This window comes from Rhinichthys klamathensis, unplaced genomic scaffold (genome assembly GCF_029890125.1).
Source record: "Rhinichthys klamathensis goyatoka isolate OS25496 unplaced genomic scaffold, OSU_Roscu_1.1 h1tg000748l_1, whole genome shotgun sequence".
Lineage (NCBI taxonomy): Eukaryota > Metazoa > Chordata > Actinopteri > Cypriniformes > Leuciscidae > Rhinichthys > Rhinichthys klamathensis.
This window is the reverse complement of record NW_026607157.1, coordinates 696,318-717,784: the sequence shown is the minus strand read 5'-3', so window position 1 is coordinate 717,784 and position 21,467 is coordinate 696,318.

Sequence of the window (21,467 nt, the reverse complement as noted above, 5' to 3'; positions counted from 1 at the left end):
CATGGGATAGTAAAGTGTCCATCATATGCAGGCTTCAGAATCTCACCGGAAGAAGTATGTCGTCCGGGTACTTTTTGCCTACTCTTTTATGAGTACTGTGAATTCGGACATACTTTTGTCACACTGTTTTTCGCCTACGGAAGTATGCGATTCGGATGCAGCCACAATCAAAATTATGACTATGAAAATTATGACTAGAAAAAGTCTGAAAATTATGATTTTTTATAGAAATTATTATATTATCTCATTGATGAGACAAAACAGGGGCCCATGTAGTAAACAGGTTTCCTGGATGATTGGTCAAGTGTAATAATTTAGAAATATGTGACTGCTAAATGTCGTGATTGACCAATCAGAAGAGGAATTAAGTAAAGTGGGCAGTGCGGTATCTGAGGGCTTATTTTGTAATCTTGTTCGTGACGGGAACCTCCAAAAGCATCTGTCAGATTGTAATTGTAGGTACAGATTGTGTTCTGACTGTGTGACTGGTGGGTGGGTTTGTAGATAACATTTGAATATTATTTGGATATAAATAATGAAGGCATATTCATTTGTCAGCAGCCATATCACCCTGTAGCCCAAGACTGGTGGTTGCCCACTGAAGCTAAGCAGGGCTGAGCCTGGTTAGTACCTGGATGGGAGACCTTCTGAGAAAACCAGGTTGCTGCTGGAAGAGGTGTTAGTGAGCCCAGCAGGGGACGCTCACCCTGTGGTCTGTGTGGGTCCTAACGCCCCAGTATAGTGACGGGGACACTATACTGTCAAAGAGCACCGTCCTTCGGATGAGACGTTAAACCGAGGTCCTTACTCTCTGTGGTCATTAAACATCCCAGGATGTCTTTCGAAAGAGTAGGGGTGTAACCCCGGCGTCCTGGCCAAATTTGCCCAGTGGCCTCTGTCCATCGTGGCCTCCTAATCATCCCTATATATATATATATATATATATATATACACTGATTGGCTTCATCACTCTGTCTCCTCTCCACCAGTAAGCTGGTGTGTGGTGGGCGTTCTGGCGCAATATGGCTGCCGTCGCATCATCCAAGTGGATGCTGCACATTGGTGGTGGTTGAGGAGATTCCCCCTTCCATGTGAAGCGCTTTGAGTGCCTAGAAAAGCGCTATATAAATGTAATGAATTATAATTATTATTATTTATTAATTTGACTTCTCTCAGCAAGTGCTACCATAATTAATGATAAAAGATAGATAAAAAAGAAAATGTTTAAAGGTTAATGGCATTTAATTCTTTCTATACAATAACTGTCTATCGTTGTGAAATGAAGTTGAATAAAGACAATGTTTTTATGAGTCAAGGCTGTCATGAATCAGGTGATTGCTGGGAATAAGCAGGCATTTGCCATCAGACTGTTCTCAGTGTTGTGATCTCTTTCGTCAGCTCCGTCTCTTAATGGTCTCTGAATGTCCTTTGATTAATAAATCTCTTCACCACCCTTAATTCTGGCTGTCACAAGGAGGATGAAGATGAGCCTCTTCCTAATCCCATCTTCGTTACTTGACATTATGTAAATCATGTTTTTATGTATGCCCATTTTCAAAATGCTCTAGCAGACCACTAGCCTCGTGAGACCATCCTGATCTCGCGAGCTTTCAAGGTTTCACTCGCAGATCAGTCTGGATACTTTCCGTTAAAGAAAATTTGGGAGCAGTTCACCAAACGAACGTCCAATCAGCGTTGGCTTTGAGGCGGGTTGAGGTGTGACGCAACGAGAAGCGCGACAGTTCAGTCTAAAGAACATGTCGGCTTCAGCGGATGAAACTAGCATCAGCGTGGCTATCGAGCAAGTTTTATCGGAATTACAGAGTATTTCTTCACTGAAAGAAGAGCAAAACACTGCTCTGGAGGCTTTTCTCAGAGGAAAAGATACGCTCTGTTAGTACGTCATATGCTTCGTTGATCTGATTGGTTGATTTGGCCCGTCTATCACCAACATAGGCCAATCAGCTAACCAGTATTTTCGCCCCTTACCAAAACTACTTCAACGGAAGGTTTCCAGATGGATATGCGGAGCAAATCCATCTGGCGGAGTCAGGTTAGCAGACCACAGCAGTTTGTTGGAAATTATTTCAATTGAATGCTTCACTTGTCTTAGCATATAAAACATTTGAGTTAAAAATAAGTGATGTTTTAATGCACATCAATATTACAAAATGACAAAACTGACTACTTATAAGAAAAGTATTATGACTTAATGCAAACACCCCAGGTGAATAGGGTAAAAAAAAATTAACTAACAGATATCACCTTCCCCAGTTGATTGATATCTTTAAGAATTACAAAGATTAGGGATGCACCGATATGAACTTTTTGGCAGATACTACAAGCAATAATTCTATACATTTGAAAGCCGATAACCGATATATTTGCCAATAAATCTAAATCCAATTTTTGATATAGTTTTTGAGAGCCTGATTACAAAAACAAAAGTTTCACCATTAAAATCCATGCCCCAAGCACACAATTATAATGATGTCTAATGAACATCAAATTATATTACTTTAAATGTCACAGATATGATGTCAGGATGTAGTTATTAGAACTGTCAGAAGTGATGGCTACAATTACAACCAAAAATGTTAAATCCAGATTAAGACTAAGAAACAGCCTCTCTAAAAGATAGCTTGCCAAATGTTGTTATTTTTGTCACAATCATACATCATGCAGAAGCAAACAGAAGAAGAAGAAAAAACAAAACAAACAAAACATTTCATTAATTGATGAAAGAGAAAGAAAGAAAGAAAGAAAGAAAGAAAGAAAGAAAGAAAGAAAGAAAGAAAGAAAGAAAGAAAGAAAGAAAGAAAGAAAGAAAGAAAGAAAGAAAGAAAGAAAGAAAGAAAGAAAGAGCATTCATTTTAACCTGTTAATGTCCCATCCATTGCATCCATCATGTCCTATGAGACTGTCTGTCTATAGCACTTTCAGTTCACCAAATGGGAATCCAGATGCTTTAGGCAGTTTATAGCTACTTTGTGGTTTGGCTCAGTTCTGTGTAGATTAATTACCATTTGGATGTAAATGTAACCCCCTTTCTCATGTTAATTAGATTTCACAGTGATCAAGTTTGTAATAATTCTCAATGGTCCATCCTGATAACCATTTTATAATTTATGGCCGTTATTAAAAGTAGAGTAATCACTTGATTTTCTATATAGAGCCTGAGTTTTTTTTTTTACACAGCAGAAACTTTGCCTGCTGTTGTAGTTAATACCTAGTTCTGGCATGAAACTCTAGATGATACGGTGCAGGCTGATAGGTCTTTAACTCATTCAGTAGCAATCACGTCACGTGTAACGGGTGTCTGTAGTATTTAACAATTAATAAAAATTTTATTGGTGCAGATAATTCATCAGAAGATTCTTTTTTAGCTCGTAAAGGAGGTAGCGGGTTGTGGTGAGAAACAACAAACGACACAGGTTGAATACGAACTGGTATCTAATTTGGTTTCCAATGAAAATAAACCGAATCAGAAAGGGTAATTACAATATCAGTCAATTATACACACAGTTCAAACATGACAATTCCCCTAGAGTGCACTCTTCTTTTGCCCCAAAACATACACAAATAATTGCAATGACAGAAGAAAATAAAATAAAATGAATAAAATAATGAATAATGGAGTGGTGTCTTTTTTTCCTTAAACACTCTTCTCTCAAAATATCACAAATGTCAATCATTTGATTGAACAAAAACCTCAATATTAATCAAATTTACCAATCAATTTTAGCTATATGTGACCATACACCCTCACAAGTATTTAATGCTTTTCAAAGCACATATCAGTTTTTTATCAGTCTCTGTACTCGTCTGTAAATCTTGAAAAAAAAACTCAATAGTCTCTAAATGTGAATTGTCTCGCTACAGCAAGACTGGAGCAGAAGGGAAAGGATATTGTCCTCTTCTTTACGAATTGTTGTCCTTTCACCGTAGTAGATTCTTTCACCGTAGTAGATTCTTTCACCGTAGTAGATTCGGATGGCTCGCCATCAAACTTGAAATTTCTTACAGGATGCAGATCATCACAATCCGCAGAACCAAGGACAAAATAGAAATGCAAAGAAGAAAAAGAAAGAGAAAACAAAACAAAAAAACCTGGCCTGATCACAGACCAGAACATTCATTTAATGATTTCAGAAATAATTTCACATCACAGACCAAAACAATCAAAATAACAATTAAACCTACAAATATCATTTTTCAAGAAGAGATATTACACTATGTACCTCTAGACCAGGGATGTCCAAACTCAGTCCTGGAGGGCCACTGTCCTGCAGAGTTTAGCTCCAACCCCAATTAAACACACCTGAACCAGATAATCAGATAATTAGGTATACTAGAAACTTTCAGGCAGGTGTGTTGAGGCTGGCTAGAACTAAACTCTGCAGGACAGTGCTCCAGGACTGAGTTTGGACACCCCTGCTCTAGACGAATCCTACTTGTCTTTCTCACAACAAGCGCATGTGACCAATAATGGCGCCAGTGAACTGAAATGGAGGAATAACCACGCGGTTCACTATGACCACACTTATAATCATTTAGAATGAAATAGTAAAATTAAACAATAGAACAAAGCAATATTTCTCCACAAGAACTTATATATTACTCATTACCTCTATATTAATCGCCTTTTGCTTTCACCCAGGCGCGTTTCACAGGTGATTCGTTGTCGTTGCATCAGCGTCCAATGACCTGCGGCTCAACATTCAAACAAATACCAGTAGTGTTGCTGTCAGCAGTCTCTAGCTGGCTTTAAGAAACCCTCCACCTTCCCCAGCTCCACCTGTATAGATCTGCTACGGGGGTTATTTCATGTATGTTACATATGAAGCAGCAGAAAGCAGCACCATGTCTTACATGCTCACAGCAATGTCTGTGAATTCATTGGCAATAGCAAGTTTCGATACTTGCTCTTCAGCAGCAATCTCCCGAGAGCTGTCATAACAGAAATATGGCTTTTCTCATTCACTGCTTTTACATGTGGTTGGTTTTACATGTATGATTTAAAAAAAAAAAAAACATCATTATAACATCCTATTATGATTCATACACTCTACTCAACTTCACATAAGTGCAGCCTCTTTCCTCTTGGCATGGATGGGAAAACATTGCAGTGAAACATATTTTCATAATTAGACAGAACTTAAGAAGACTACAAAAGTGTTTCTCAATTTAAAAGTAAAGTGTTCTCACCATTATTAAGATTCAAATTTCATCAAAATATCCGTCTCAAGCTTTGAGAATGGTTGATTGCTTGAACATTTGTCAACGTGTCGCCAACATGTCATTTTATTGGTTATAACTGAGTTGAAAGGAAGGTTCCCAATGGGAGATCTGTTTCCACCTGAAGTGTCATGCACCATTGAAATGTTTTCTGAGACTAACGTGGCAGGCATATTGGATTCTATTGCTGATCTGTGAATAAGTGTGGTATGCAATGTATGATCGTTCTCATGCACTGCATCTCATGTGTATATGTTTACCTACTCATAGCCTTTTTAATATTGTAGCAAGGGACATCATGGTGGCTTTCACTATATATAAAAGTCAATTTCATCAAAAACCCTTTCAATAATTGAGCACTGCACTGGTAAGACATCAGCAAAAATATAATTAGCAATTTATATGTGCAGGACCATTAGTAGCTCAACAGCACAGTGCAAGAATTTGTTCTCAACCTTAAAGAGGATTTTCTCTGGTCAGCGATGAAGCATGTTGCACTCAAGAAAGGCCCACTTGATAAAACTCTTTTTTGAGAAGTCTTGACAAAGAAATGCAGAAATTAGTGGAAAGAACATGAATTCAGTGAAATGCAGACGCCTCCAACTCTACTGACTGTAGAGGTTTACTATTTTTATTATAGGGGAGGGGTATATGCACCCGCTGTGTTGCTTTTTCTGTGCATGTTGTGGGTTACCTAAATATTGTTGTGCAGTGCATAGCAATTGGATTAAATACATGTGGGAATTTGGCCATATTTATAGTGTTTATAAATGGCATTTGTCACTTGCTGAGTTTGTGTTCTCTATTGTTTTCTCCACCTGGCCAGTCAGCCTTGACCTACTGGTTTGTACCAAACGTTACTTCCAAAAATAGATCTAATTTAAGAGATGGAGCATTTCAAGGGTCATTGAGATAAAAAACAAGCCTGTATCTGTGGGTCATTCATCCATAGCTATAAAAGTAATTGCCATAAGATAAGAAATATTTAAAGCATATATTTTGTGCTATAAATATCTTGTTCTCTTTTAAGCAGTCCTTGAACAGGAAATTAACAAGAAATTTGTTATCAGGGAAGTCAAAATTTCTGCCATTTGTGAATGATGAATTTCTACATGCATACAGAATTTCCATTACCACAAAAATCTCATAAGTCTCACAACCATTCGCAAAGCAAAAGTACAAAAAACACATTAATAGCAATTAGTTATTAATTTACAATGCTTTCTTAACTACATTACCTTGCAAATGCAGTACTGTGCAAAAGTCTTAGGCATGTTAGTCACCCCTCAAATAATGTTTTAAGCCAGTTATCTTTTGCTCTAGTGTGTCAGTAGGAAACATCATACATTTCCAAGCATTCCTTTTGCCATTTATTGTTATAATCTAGTGAGATTTTTATATGCTCACAGAGTCTGACAACAGCCGGTGCTCCACACGGAGATCTGATCTCACCATCATTGAGTCTGTCTGTGATTACATGAAGAAATAACGCTTGAAGAAACATTCCTGCAAAGCTATAGTACTGTGAAAAGTTTTAGGTACTTAGGTAAAAATGCTGTAAAGTGAGGATGCTTTCAAAAATAATGTCATAAATAGATTTTAACTAAATCAAATCAATATTTAGTGTCACCAGCCAAGTGGTGTTAGGGTTAGGGTTAGTGAACTAGACAAAGTAATTATTGTTTTGTCTTGTTAAATTGTTAATTAATTAAAGCAATTATATAGGAAATGAATGAAATTAAATCAATAGGCAGTGTCTATGGCTGCAATGAATCATTAGAATTTATAATAATAAATTCACCCTTTGAATCAGAATGACTAACATGGCTTTATCGTCTGTTTTCATGGTCACATGTGTTAAATGCTACGACATAAAGGACTATAAATATAAACACTTTTGTCTGTCTCTCCTGGTTGTTCTCTGTTCCGTCCTCTGAATGAATGAATGAATAAATCTCCCTCAGACAGACATTAGCTTAGGTTTGCCTTTGCTCTTTGACTCCCTTTGTCTGAATGCTTCCATGATTTGGCATTTCCTCCCCCTGAGTGGTTTACGGGTGGCATGAATAATTCATTTTGGTAACATTTGGTGGATTGGGTATTTTTCTTTTTCATTTGTCCACACAACTGAACTGTTGAGGTGTGAGATGCACCACTGCATTACATGTTAAACTAGCCTACTTTACTCGAAATCAACTGAAGATCAGGAGACGATAGAGAGGTGGGGGTTTAGATGTTAAAAGCCAACAGTCCACCACTCAGGGATCACTTTAAATTGAATACTTGCTGTGGCAAACAGGACGAGGCCGAGTGACGTGAGAGCGGCGCGAGGCCGGTGGCGAGAGTGGTAATGAGGGACACCTGTGAGACACACCGGTCTCGCATCTCTCACGGAGGAGCGGAGGCATAAAGGAGGAGTGACGACAGTGAAGATCGAGAGAGGAACAGGCCTTATTTTATGTTGTGTTTTGTTTCTGTGGCCAGCAGTCGTCCGTGAGGGGCTGCTAGCTTTACTTTCATTTTGTATTTGTTTATTTTATTATTAAAGTGTTGAATGTTCGCCGGTTCCCGCCTCCTTCTTCCCATAACATCTGAACCCCGTTACACTTGCTCTATGTGTACTTTAGTGACATGTATTCACTTAGTGAAATGTTTAACATTTATGTATAGCTGTCTGATCATTTCTTCTTTCCAGAGGTCTTTAGATTTAAAGGGATAGTGTTCACCCAAAAATGAAAATTCTGTCAGCACTCACCCTCATGTTGTTCCAACACCGTAAGACTTTCGTTCATCTTCGGAACACAAATTAAGATATTTTTTATGAAATCTGAGAGCTGGATCACTCCTCCATAGGCTTCTAATGGATCGAAACTTGCCGGCCCAGAAAAGTTATGAAAGACATCGTTAAAATAGTCCAAGTTACTACAGTGGCTCAACCATAAGTTTATTCACCACGACATTATTCAACTATTCATTTTCTTCTGCTTGGGCCTGAGTGAGTTCACGTAGTGTAACAGCGCAGCAGTTCTGTGTTGTACGTGACCAAGTAGGCTCACTATTGGCCAACGCTGGTCATGTGTGTGATGCGTGATTCATAATTCATGACATTTAAAGGGCACATCACTTCTGGAAATAGTAGGTATACCCTTCAATTACTCTGCAATTGACAAGTAAAGGAGAAATGCTGCATGTTTGCAGATATTAACGTCTGTCTCCAACAAGCCTTTGTTTTTGTCATTGTTCAGTGGAAAAATAATAATAATAAGAGAGCTGTGATTATATCATGAAAGGAAATTCAAATTAGAGTACTTTAGTTTGGACTATTAGATAAATACAATTTTAAAGGTTACCTGCGTTTCCATGATGAAACATATAAAATGACCAACCACAGTTAATTTTGTTTTTATGTGTAAAAGTTTGGCAGCAAAAGCCTGTCAATTTCACCTCTAAAATGCTTCTCAGTTTACTGATTTTATTTGGAGCAAGAGATACTGGGGGAGTGACTTCATTACACCAGATATATCGCTTGCCCAGAATAAAACCTGATGTTACCATGGTGATGGCCACCGCTAAAATTAATTTTTTGAACCTTAAAAAACAAACAGAATATGCTCAATCTAAAATCAAACTTACCTGAGTAGCCACTGAAACCGGCTTAATGAAATAGGTCAAGGATGCGTTTGTGTGATTGAAAACAGTGTGGTGAATGCAGGGGTCTTGACATGAAAAAAAATATTGCAGATGGAATAAAAGGCATTTTCATTGTCATTTCATAGCAAACAAAAAAAAATACATTATTCTAATTTAATCTTGTGATTGATTGATTGATCGATTGGTTGATTGATTGATTGATTGATTGATTGATTGATCGATTGATTGACTGGTCGATTGATTGATTGATTGATTGATTGATCGATCGATTGATTGGTTGATTGGTTGAATGATTGAATGATTGATCGATTGATTGGTCGGTTGATTGGTCGATTCATTGATCAATTAGTGTTGCGATTATTTTTTTTCCACCAGCATTTAAATGCATTAGATGCTCTGGATGAGAATCTCATTTGCTAATTGCAGCTTCAAGACACTTCACTCCCCTTCCTTTCTAGTGTGCTATAGCGCACCTGTTCATAAATCAGAAACAAACAGCATCTTTCCATTGAGCTGCAGAGCACCCTCTCCATTATTACAGCTACATAACCATCACTGTCATCATGCTAAATCAGATCTGCAACTGGCCTTTGTGTGGACTGTTAAAATCCGAACCATCAAATTGATAAAACACATAACTTCTGACCATAAATCATTTGATTGAATTAGAAAACTCATTAGACAGATGGATCACAAAATGTGTAGCCCTACCGCTGTTGTTAGAAGACAGCGATAATCTATTTTAGTGGGAAGTATTTTGTGGCAGCCTTCTGTATGCGATTTGGAATGGTATGCAGAAAAAAAAATCCTACTCTCTGAAAGAAATTACATAAATAGAAAGATTGTTTGTTTAGTAAATCAGAAAGCTTGAAAGAAAGACTTTCTTCCTAACAATTATTTTATGGTGGATCACAGCAGAAAATCAATATATGTGACCCTGAGTGTTATGTTCCACAAAGGAAAGAAAGTTGTGCAGGTTTGGAATGAGATGAGGATGCGTATTTGATGACAGAATGATTGTTCCTTTAAATCTGATGGAAGTTCTCAAATGGCGCATGTCATATTTTTAATCACAACAATTCACTAAAATTGTTATACTGGTACTGCAAGTTGTTAAAAAAAAAACATTTCTATTCAATCATTAAATGCAAAATAGAATAACATTTACACAGCTCGCTCCTTCTTATGTAGATTGCAAATTTTGCTCTGCTACTATGTCAAAATTCTAATCATTTCTCAGAATGCTCTTTTATGTCCCTTTATTCCATCATGCATCAAAGTATCTTTGAATGAGGACTGACAGTGCTTAGAATATGTACTGTAATATTGACTGGTGTGTTGTGATAGAAGTATTTGCATGTAATGACAAATGAAATTAGGTGGTCTAAAACCACATAACTGTAGTATAAATATTTGTGGCTTAAGATAAGACAATATGCAAATATCACAGAAGTTTTCTTTTAACAGCAAAAATCTCTGTCCTGAACAAGCGATACAAGACTGAACTTTCTTTTGCTTTTTTCTGCTCTGCACTTAACGGTCACTTAGGGACAGTTGGTAACCTTCAGAGAAATACATCTACCGTGTTAATGCTCTACAAAGAGAACGTCTCGGTTACATATGGTAACCCTCGTTCCCTGAGGGAGGGAACGGAGACGTAGGTCAGACTGACCAATAGGAATCTCGCTAGAGAGGCCAATCTACTTCGAGTGAAACTAAAACAAGCCAATGCACATTGGCGTGCAATCATTTGCATCAGCTGTGCAGCCTCGCAGCGCGGGTATTTAACAAGCAGCTGTTTAATTGCACACTAGTTTTTTGCTGAGGAGCCAAACCTGAAAAAGCTGGCCGCCCCGGCAGCAGGCAGCAGATGTGGCGACGGGACCTACGTCTCCGTTCCCTCCCTCAGGGAACGAGGGTTACCATATGTAACCGAGACGTTCCCTATCGGTCAGTCACTACAACGTAGGTCAGACTGACCAATAGGAATCCCTACCAAAGCGCCACAGCTGCTGCACCCCATCCAGCGCCCCGTGCAAGCCTCTACACCTTCTTGCCTGGAAGGACGATAGAAGGAGGCTTTACACAGAGTGTATCTGTCACTGTTGTTCCGTAATAACCCATACAGTGAGATTATTGGATAACACTGGGAAAGCGTGCCCTTCAGTTAGGAAGGAGGACGCTGCGGAAGCCACTTACTTCAAGGAGTTATGTGGGGAATACATATGGACTAGCCCGAAGGCTGTACTACATATGAGATAGTGGGTGACTTAGCCCAAGGGAAAGACACGGGCTTCCGTTAGGAGCAGCCGTGGAAAATATACACATATGGGATCCCCGTAGGGTCACACATATGGAACCCAGCCCAGATCCGGTTCTCAAGGATTCAGCGGATAAAGGCCTGGCACCTGGACGCTCCGCCATGTCCGGGCCGAGGGGTTTTTGGAGGACTCAACAGGTTTTTCACTCTGGAGCAATAAGGGTGCACAGTAGGGTGCAGCAAGCCGACAGAGCCGGGCCTCTCGGTGCTTCTACCCGTTTAGGGTGAGAACACGGGAGGAGACCGGCTCTACACGTAGGCTATAATATATAGCGAACGTGTTAGGTGTCGCCCAGCCCGCAGCTCTACAGATATCTGTTAGCGAGGAGCCACGTGCCAGCGCCCAGGAGGATGCAACGCCTCTCGTGGAGTGTGCATGCAACCTGAGCGGGCAGGGCACGCCTTGAGCTTGGTAAGCCAAGGCGATGGCATCCACTATCCAGTGGGCCATCCTCTGCTTGGAGACAGCCTTTCCCCTCTGCTGGCCTCCGTAACAGACAAAGAGCTGGTCTGAGGTCCTGATGCTTTGAGTTCTGTCCACGTACATACGCAGAGCGCGAACGGGACAGAGCAAAGCCAGGGCTGGGTCTGCCTCCTCCAAAGGCAGCGCGAAGGGAGTGGTAGGAACCTTGGGCACATAGCCAGGCCGGGGTCTTAGTACCACATGGTTGTCACCCGGCCCGAACTCTAGGCCCGATTCGTCGACCGAAAATGCGTGCAGGTCTCCTACCCTCTTGACAGAGGCCAGTGCAACCAGTAGCAAAGTCTTCATGGAAAGAAGCTTTAAGTCTACTGACTGCAGAGGCTCAAAGGGAACATCCTGAAGTGCTCGAAGCACCAGGGAAAGGTCCCAAGAGGGTATGGAGGGGGGTCGAGGAGGATTTAATCGTCTCGCCCCCCTAAGAAACCTGACGACCAGGTCGTGCTTCCCCATTGGTTTGCCATCTATGTGGTCGTGATAAGCTGAAATAGCGGCAGCATGTACTTTGAGGGTGGAGGGAGACAGCCTTCGCTCCAACCCTTGCTGCAAGAAGGAAAGCACAGACCCTATTGAACATCTTCATCTGACATGTACTGCTAGCAACTCGAGGCAATTGATGTGCCAATGCAGTTGGGGAGCCGTCCACACCCCTGACACTGCATGCCCGTTGTACGTGGCACCCCAGCCGGTGGCAGAGGCATCTGTGTATACCACAGCATGCCTGGAGACCTGTTCCAAGGGGACTCCTGCCCGAAGGAACGAGAGGTCTGACCACGGGCTGAAGGTCTGGCGGCAGGCCAGTGTGATTGCCACCCGGTGAGTGCCGCGATGCCACGCCCATCTCGGGACTCGGCCGTGAAGCCAGTGCTGAAGCGGTCTCATATGAAGCAAGCCGAGCGGAGTTACCGCTGCTGCCGCTGCCATATGCCCCCGCGCCACCCCGAGATACCAATCGTCCAAGCTCGAGGGTTCGGGACACGGTGGAGGATTCCACACGAGCCCGACCCCGTTGGCGGCCCGGGAAAGCATGGCCATCATCTCCGGGTCCGTCTCAGGCACCGCTGGCACCCCCGAAGGAGGCAGCGGTGCCGAGTCGTCGTCCGCAGAGAGGTCTGACCCACCCTCCGATGCAGCGATCGACATCTGGTCTTCACTGGGAGCCCCAAAGGAGACAACCGGTACACACCTCGAGGATGGTCCAGCTTTCTCCAATGGAAGCTCAACTGGCTGCGGAGCATGAGAGGGGTGAGGGCTCCTAGGGGGTTGGTTCCCCGAAGGAGACGCGCTCACCGTGATCCTCAGGTCACCCGCGCCACCGCCCGAAGCAACCCTCTGAGGAGGATTGGATCGAGGCAGAGGCACGGGGACTCCGCCCCTTTGCAGGAACAAGAGTCTCGACCGCAGCTCCGCGATGGTCATCTTCCCACAATGGGTACATGACTCATCCACAAACGCTGCCTCAGCGTGTTTAATGCCCAGACACACGAGGCAGCGTTTGTGACCATCCTGTGAGCCCAGGTAACGACCGCATCCAGAAACACACAGATAGAAAGTCATCTTTAAAAAGACGCTCTCTATCTGTGTAAGCTCTTTTAGGGACTACTCTCACTAGTGCTGAAGCACGCAGGGGAACAGTCACGCGAACACAGACGGGAATGTGCACCCGTCTGCGCGCCGTCTCTCTCTCTCGCTGGCAGGTCTAACCGGCTGTGAGAACAGCCTTTGAGCGCTGAACTGCGCACCTTACCAGCTGTTAAAACAGCTTTTTGAAATTTGCTCAAACACAAAACAAAAAGTCAGAGACAGAAAAGAGAGGAAGACTGCTCGCGCTGCCGTGCTGTAACGCCCGCACCCGAGAGATCCAACGAAGAGGCTCGTAGAGTCACACTCTGTAGTCAGCATGAAGTGTTTGGCTCCCAAGCAAAAAGCTAGTGTGCAATTAAACAGCTGCTTGTTAAATACCCGCGCTGCGAGGCTGCACAGCTGATGCAAATGATTGCACGCGAATGTGCATTGGCTTGTTTTAGTTTCACTCGAAGTAGATTGGCCTCTCTAGCGAGATTCCTAGGTCAGTCTGACCTACGTTGTAGTGACTGACCGATAGGGAACCACTGATTCATTCAGGAATGGAACACCACTATTGTCTGTTGAGACACTGTGGCTGATGCTTTGACTTCGTTTGGAACTATTTTCACAAATGGAGCATAAATACATGAAGAAATTAGCAATATTTGTCTGTTCTTTGGATATAGGCACATTCAGAAGAAGTCATCGGCCAAAGAAAATACTTCCACACATGCTAGCATGACGAAACTTAATGTATTTACTAGTTGCCATATCAACAATTTATAGAGAAAAAATTGCGCCAAAATTCAGAAATCTTTGGAAGATATCACTGAACATTTATTTAACCATAGCAATAGTAAATTTCTTACTTACTGTATGTTCATTTTTCATCTGCATTTTTTGTGTTTATTTAAAATTAGACAAATCTGATATTATTTTAATCTCCAATCTGTTATTTAACAGTTGTGGCGAGCAGGACGAGGTCGACGGCCGTGGGAGGACGGACGCGAGGCCGGTGGCGTGATTAGCCTACTAATGAGCGACACCTGCGCGACGCACCAGTCTCGTATCTCTCACGGAGGAGCGGAAGCATAAAAGGAGGAGCGATGACAGTGCGATCGAGGGAGGACAGGCCTGGACTTGTGTTTTGTTTGTTTTATTATATATGACAGCAGTCTTCCATGAGGGGCTGCTGTCTTTTACTTTCATTGTGTATTTATTTCATTTATTGAATTAAAAGTATTTGAATGTTCGCCGGTTCCCGGCTCCTTCTTCCCACAACAACGAACCTACACTGGTGCCGAAACTGGGAAGAGGGAGGAACGCGCTGTCAAAGAGTCCTCGCAGCTGTGGGAAATCCACGGTGCCATCGCCCATGGCCCATGGCGACGGATGTCCCTCGACCTCGTCCTGCTCACCACAACAGTTGATCAGTTCTTTAATGCTTCGCTAGCAGAAGACACTCGCCGGGTTGAATCCCAGTTGCAAAGGTGGGGCACGTTATAACACTGCGTTAAAATGATCCCCTATTAGAAGTAAGCTATTCTATACTTTTATGCAATCTATTGAGAAAACATGAGAAAAAAAGGGAATAAAGACTGAGTCAATGTTCAGAAATGATTCATTATTATTATGTTTTGAACTATGTTGTAGCTGTGTTTTCTGGTGCGTTTGTTGTCAAACTAAAAAATTTGTTTATTTTTAATTATTAAAAAAAGGCATTATTTCATATATAATATAAAATAATGCTTACTTAGGGTTCAGAGTATTTATTTTTTTCCACATTCATTTCTCACATGTCTAGTACAATTATGTACTAGACATGTGAGAAATGAATGTGGGAAAAAATAAATACTCTAAACCCTAAGTAGGTCAAGAAAGTCAAAAAGCGTTACGTTGTGCCCCGCTCTCCCCTACACATCGGTATGGCATACACAAGATGGAAAGATATGATGTTGGAGAAAATACTTAGTAATTCCCAAGTTGGACAGGTAAGGGAATATATTAATATGTAGATCACTCTCTTAAACTCACTAGTATCAGTATAATTTATATATTACATCATGCATAATCAAAAGGGGGTTAAATGTGTGGGTTTTGTGTTCAAGTGCAATTGTGTGACTTTGAGGTTTTATAAGGAGATCCTTAACCCTGGGTGAAAGAGCCGTTTTAAAAAGCTCTTTTGGGAGTGTAAAACAGAAGATGTTGGCATTGTCCAAAGAGAAGGACCATTGTAAATGAATGATGATAAGAAGAGAGCAATCACTGAGAGAAAGGGGGGAAAAAATGAGAGAATAAGAATGAAAAGCTCATTTTGAGTTTCTTTGTCATCCCCACACTCAGCTGTTTTTCTCTTTCATCCTAATATCTCGCTTTCCTTTCATGCCTTATATCTCTCTTCCCACGTACTTTTGTTGATGCATAAAGGATGAAAACATAAGGTGGACTTGATGTGCTGACTAAAAGACCAATTTCAGGTTACATATTAAACATCAACAATGGAAGGCATTTTATCAGTTGAAGGATGACAATGTCCATATGCATCTCAGAGGTTCGTCTGGACTCTAATAGCTCTATTGATTCAGGCTTCCAAAGAAGAGAATTTATTCACACACACACACACAGCTTTGTTTTTGTGATATATGAGGACATTCCATAGGCGTAATGACTTTTATACTGGACAAACTGTATATTCTATCCCCCTACACTGCCCCTATCCCTAAACCTACCCATCACAGGAGACATGCTGCATTTTTACATAAAAAAAACCCCATTGTTTTTTATGTTTTTTAAGCTATTTGAAATATGAGGACACATGCAATGTCCTCATATATCACGTGTAAGTTGTAATACCAGTGTAATATGCATGTCATTATACACATTTGTGTCCTCATATATCACAAAAACAAAAGCACACACACACACACACACACACACACACACACACACACACACACACACACACACACACACACACACACACACACACACACACACACACACTATATGGTACATTACATTTGTGCTTTTTTACATGTGTGTGCTATACAGAAAAATTAAGGGAGGAGGGGGATGTGGCATTTCGATATCATATTATGAAAAAATCCCAAGAACAGACATTTCTCTCATGAGTGAACCTCTTTTTCTAGTTTCTAAACCCAAGGTTTAGGCATTCAACTCTTTTATTCTTTTGCTTCAAATCTCCAATTCTCATCGAAAATGAATGAACACCCTGTTGCTTGATGGGTGCAAATGTCTGTCAGAGTTAATGCCCCATTATGAGCAGCCAGCAAGTGTGTGTGCCACCACTGCAACACAGCTTCCATCTCTTCTGAAGAATTAATGAGTGAAAATGTGATTTGTACAGCAAAGTATTACAGTAACACACTGGCAGCCAGCAGTGTGTTCTGTTTACTCGTACTGCTGCTTTTCTTGATAATGGCATATCCATTAAGCTACTCTGAGGCATGCAGGTTAAAATAAAAAAAAATCATGAAAATCATTACGTGTTGGTTTCTTCTTAGAGAGCTTCAAACTCATCCTATAAATCATATCTGTAAAATGAGCCGATTGATCAGCTGAGTTGGAAGGCTGTTGGATCAATATTTGCATCTGGAGCTTTTAAAAGAGGAACAGTCTTGAAAATAAAGGTTCTTTGTTGGCATTGATGGATCTATGAAGAACCTTAAACCTTTAACAAAGGTTCTTTACTGTGGAAAAGGGTTCTTCAAGTTATTTAATTGTTCTTCAAACTAAATACTCATTCACATTGCACTGATAGGAAGAAACAAACTGTCACCAGCGTTGGACAAACGGTTACTGAAAATGATAAATTGGCTAAAACATGTGAGTCAGATTCATGCATAAAATAAAAATAAAAAATAAATCTGTTAAAGCTATAAAAGCTTCTGTATTTACCAGTGAGGTAACATTTTTGTTTGGTTGTTTTAAGGAAATGTAAGGATGTTTAGTTAGTTTGTTTGTGTTTTTTTTACAGGAAAACGTCTCGGGTTATGACTATAACCCTTGTTCCCTGAGAAGGGAACGAGACACTGCGTCGAGAATCGACTCTTTGGGGACGCTCCCTTAGCGTGCGCCTCTGAAGTATGAATGAAACTATTCCAATCCTGATTGGTGTTGCGTCATGACGTAACATGTGACGGCATAACCGGATGCATAAAAGCTACGCCGGAACAAACACAAACTAGCCTAGCGATGAAGCAAGCCGCTCTCAGGCCTTAAGGGGCGTGGCAGAACGACGCAGTGTCTCGTTCCCTTCTCAGGGAACAAGGGTTATAGTCATAACCCGAGACGTTCCCTTTCGAGGGAACTCTACACTGCGTCGAGAATCGACTCTTTGGGGAACGAGTGCCCACTAGGCCACGCACCGAAATAGGCCTGTCCCGGAGTGAAACTGTCTAGGCACTCAGCAAGGACTGAGCACGTGTGCACCAGGCGTACTAGGAAGGTGGAGACTGTAGAACCTAATAAAAGTATGTGGAGTAGCCCAACCGGCTGCCTCACAGATCTCCTGCAGAGGTACTCCCGAAAGAAGGGCCCTAGAGGAAGCCATGCCTCTAGTTGAATGAGCCCTCACGGCTAAAGGTGAAGGCAAATCGCGCACCTTGTAAGCCTCAGTAATAGCCTGAACAATCCAATTACTAATAGTCTGCTTGGATGCCGGGAACCCCTTCTTAGGTGACCCAAAACATACTAACAATTGCTCCGACCTTCTCCAAGAAGAGGACCTCTCAAGGTACACGCTCAGAGCTCTAACGGGGCAGAGCAAATGAAGCTTCTCTTCTTCTGCCGACACATGAGGTGGAGGATGGAATGCCTGAAGGACTGTAGACCGAGCCGTATTAGATGGAACTTTAGGCACATAGCCCGGACTCGGGTGCAAAAAAGCTTTTACTCTGCCAGGGGCAAACTCCAAGCAAGCTGGTGTCACTGCCAGGGCTTGGAGATCTCCCACCCTCTTAAGTGAGGTAATAGCCAAGAGAAATACCACTTTTAGCGTTAAGTCCTTAGGCGAAGCCGACTGCAAAGGTTCGAAGGGGGCCAGGGATAACCCTTCAAGAACTATTGCCAGGTCCCAGTTGCCGGTCTCATCCTCCGAGTACCACGGAGAAACCGAATGACCAACTGGTGCCTCCCCAGAGGCCCATCACTCAATGGTGCATGGAAAGCCGCAATGGCAGCCACGTACACCTTAAGTGTGGAAGGGGAGAGACCCGCAGAGAAACGATTTTGAAGAAACTCCAGAACTGATGCCACTGGGCAGTTAACTGGATCTAACTCCTGTTCTCTACACCAAGTGGAAAAAACATTCCACTTGAGGCCATATAATCTCCTAGTAGATGGAGCCCTAGAGCTAAGTATGGTTTCAACCACTCCGGCTGATAGACCAGCATCTAGGTACTGAACCCCCTCAGAGGCCAGACCCACAGCTTCCACAGCTCTGGGTGAGGGTGGAAGACTGTGCCCTCCGCTTGAGACAACAGATCCCTCCTCAGAGGAATCTGCCATGGCGGAGCTATCAGGAGTGATATTATGTCTAAAAACCATACTCGGGTCGGCCACCTCGGGGCAACCAGAAGTAAACTGATGCCCTCTTGACGGACCCTCTCCAGGACTACCGGAAGCAGAGCGATCGGGGGAAATGCGTACAGGCGAAGCCTCGGCCAGGCCTGTACCATGGCATCCAACCCCAGTGGGGCTGGATGTGAGAGGGAGAACCAAAGTGGACAGTGGGACGTCTCTCGAGACGCAAACAGGTCCACTTCCATCGGTCCAAACCTCTCCCATATTAACTTCACCACCTCTGGGTGAAGTCTCCATTCCCCGGGCCTCAGCCCCTGCCTCGACAGGATGTCTGCTCCCTGATTCTGAACCCCCGGAATATACATTGCTCTGAAAGACAGTATTTTCCCCTGGGACCAAAGAATAATCTGATGCGCCAGTCTGTACAGAGGGCGCGATCTGAGTCCCCCTTGTCGGTTCAGATAGGCTACCACTGACGTATTGTCTGATCGTACTAAGACATGGTGACCTTTGACGTCTGGGAGGAAGCTCCTCAGAGCCCTGAACACAGCCATCATCTCCAGGCAATTTAAATGCCAAGAATGATGATGGTAGCCCCATGACCGCGCCCCAGCCAGTAAGGGAGGCGTCTGTCGAAACGGTTTTCCGGCGACATGACACTCCCAACACTGGCCCTTGGGATAGGAACCAAGGTTTCTTCCATATTTGTAGAGAACGAAGGCATCTGCGCGTTACTCTGATCATACGAAACGGATTTCCCTTGGGAGAAAACCCCTTGGTTTTTAACCACCACTGAAGGGGCCTCATGTGTAGAAAGCCCAAAGGAATGATGTTGGATGCCGCTGCCATGAGGCCCAGCATTCTTTGAAATTGCTTTACAGTGATGGCCTGGCCTAGCTTTAACCTGGATACCATCGCCAGAATTGACTCGATACGTGCGGGAGACATTCGTGCCTGCATCGTAATCGAGTTCCACACGACTCCCAAAAACATCGTGCACTGGGATGGTTCTAGCACACTCTTCTTTGTATTGAGTCTCAACCCCAATTTCTGAATGTGGCCAAGGACGACATCTCGATGCCGAACTGCCATCTCCCGAGACTGAGCCAGAATGAGCCAGTCGTCGAGATAATTCAATATACGAATGCCTTGAAGTCTCAGTGGAGCAAGGGCTACATCCATACATTTGGTGAATGTGCGGGGAGAGAGTGCTAGGCCGAACGGAAGAACCCGATATTGGTAAGCTTCGCCCCCGAAAGCGAACCTCAGGTATCTCCTGTGACATGGAAGGATGGAGATGTGAACATAAGCGTCTTTTAGATCTATCGTGACAAACCAGTCCTCGGATCTGATCTGACTCACGATTGCAGGAATGGTTAGCATTTTGAACCTGAACCTCCTCAGAGACCGGTTCAAAACCCTGAGATCTAAAATTGGCCTTAACCCCCCATCCTTTTTTGGAACTATAAAGTACCGGCTGTAAAACCCGGACTCCCTGTCCAAAGGAAGAACACGTTCTATGGCTTCCTTTAGCAGCAGAGTCTGCACCTCTTGTTCCATCACCTGAGCCTGCTCTGGAACCACTGTAGTCTGCACTACCCCCGAAAACCTGGGGGGGCAGTGCGCGAACTGCAGTCTGTACCCTGATTTTATTATATGCAGGACCCATGCAGATATGTTGGGAAGATGATACCATGCCTCTACAAAATCTACTAGGGGTACCAGCCTCTCGAGACTGGCCTCTGGTGTTTTTCGAGCATCTTTCTCGACTCCCTGAAGCGGAATACCGGCAGGGTGTAGTCGATACGGCTTTTGTGACCATAATTGATGCTTTTTCTTTATTAGAATATTTTCGCTGGAAAGAGATGTGGCCCGAAGCGTCGTTGACGGCGGGCAACATACATCGTTTCCTAGAGGGCTCCGCTGCGAGAACAACCTCGGTTGCCCTACAGCGGAGGGGACAGCCCTCAGAGGTCCTACCACTTCGGTTAGGACCTCTTCCCCGAAGCCCTCCTAGCCTGAATGACGTCCCTCAGGTCGCCTTTCTGGTTGGAGGACTTCGATTTTTGAGAGTGTTTCCTCTGTTGCCAAGCTCCAGGAGGAGGGGCTCTAGAGGAAACGCTCTCTCTCTGCTCTGCTCGGTGTGAGGAGCTGGCTGATGGCTGGGGCTGATCTTTTGGCCCCACCCTACTCGATTTAGATTTCGCCTTACGGGGGAGGTACTGCTGGAACGCCGCAGATTGTTTCTTTGCCTCCTGAAACCTGTCGACGACCGATGTAACGGCGTCGCCGAACAGGCCAGAAGGCGAAAGCGGCGCATCCAGCAGAAAGGATCTATCCTTCTCTTTCATACCGGATAGATTTAGCCACAGATGTCTCTCCGTGGCCACCATAGCTGCCATAGAGCGGCCAATGGCGCGGGCCGTCTCTTTTGTGGCCCGAAGAGACAGATCTGTGGCTCTCCTCAACTCCGCAATATCCTCAGGAGTTGGCCCCTCCCCCTCATCTAAATCTTTCAGGAGGTCGGCCTGGTATGCCTGCAAGAGTGCCATAGAGTGCAGACATGAACCAGCCCGACCTGCCGCCATGTAAGCCCTGCCTATTAATGCAGATGTATCTCTGCAGGGCTTACTAGGCAGCGCCGGAGTTTTTAGGGAAGATGCCGAC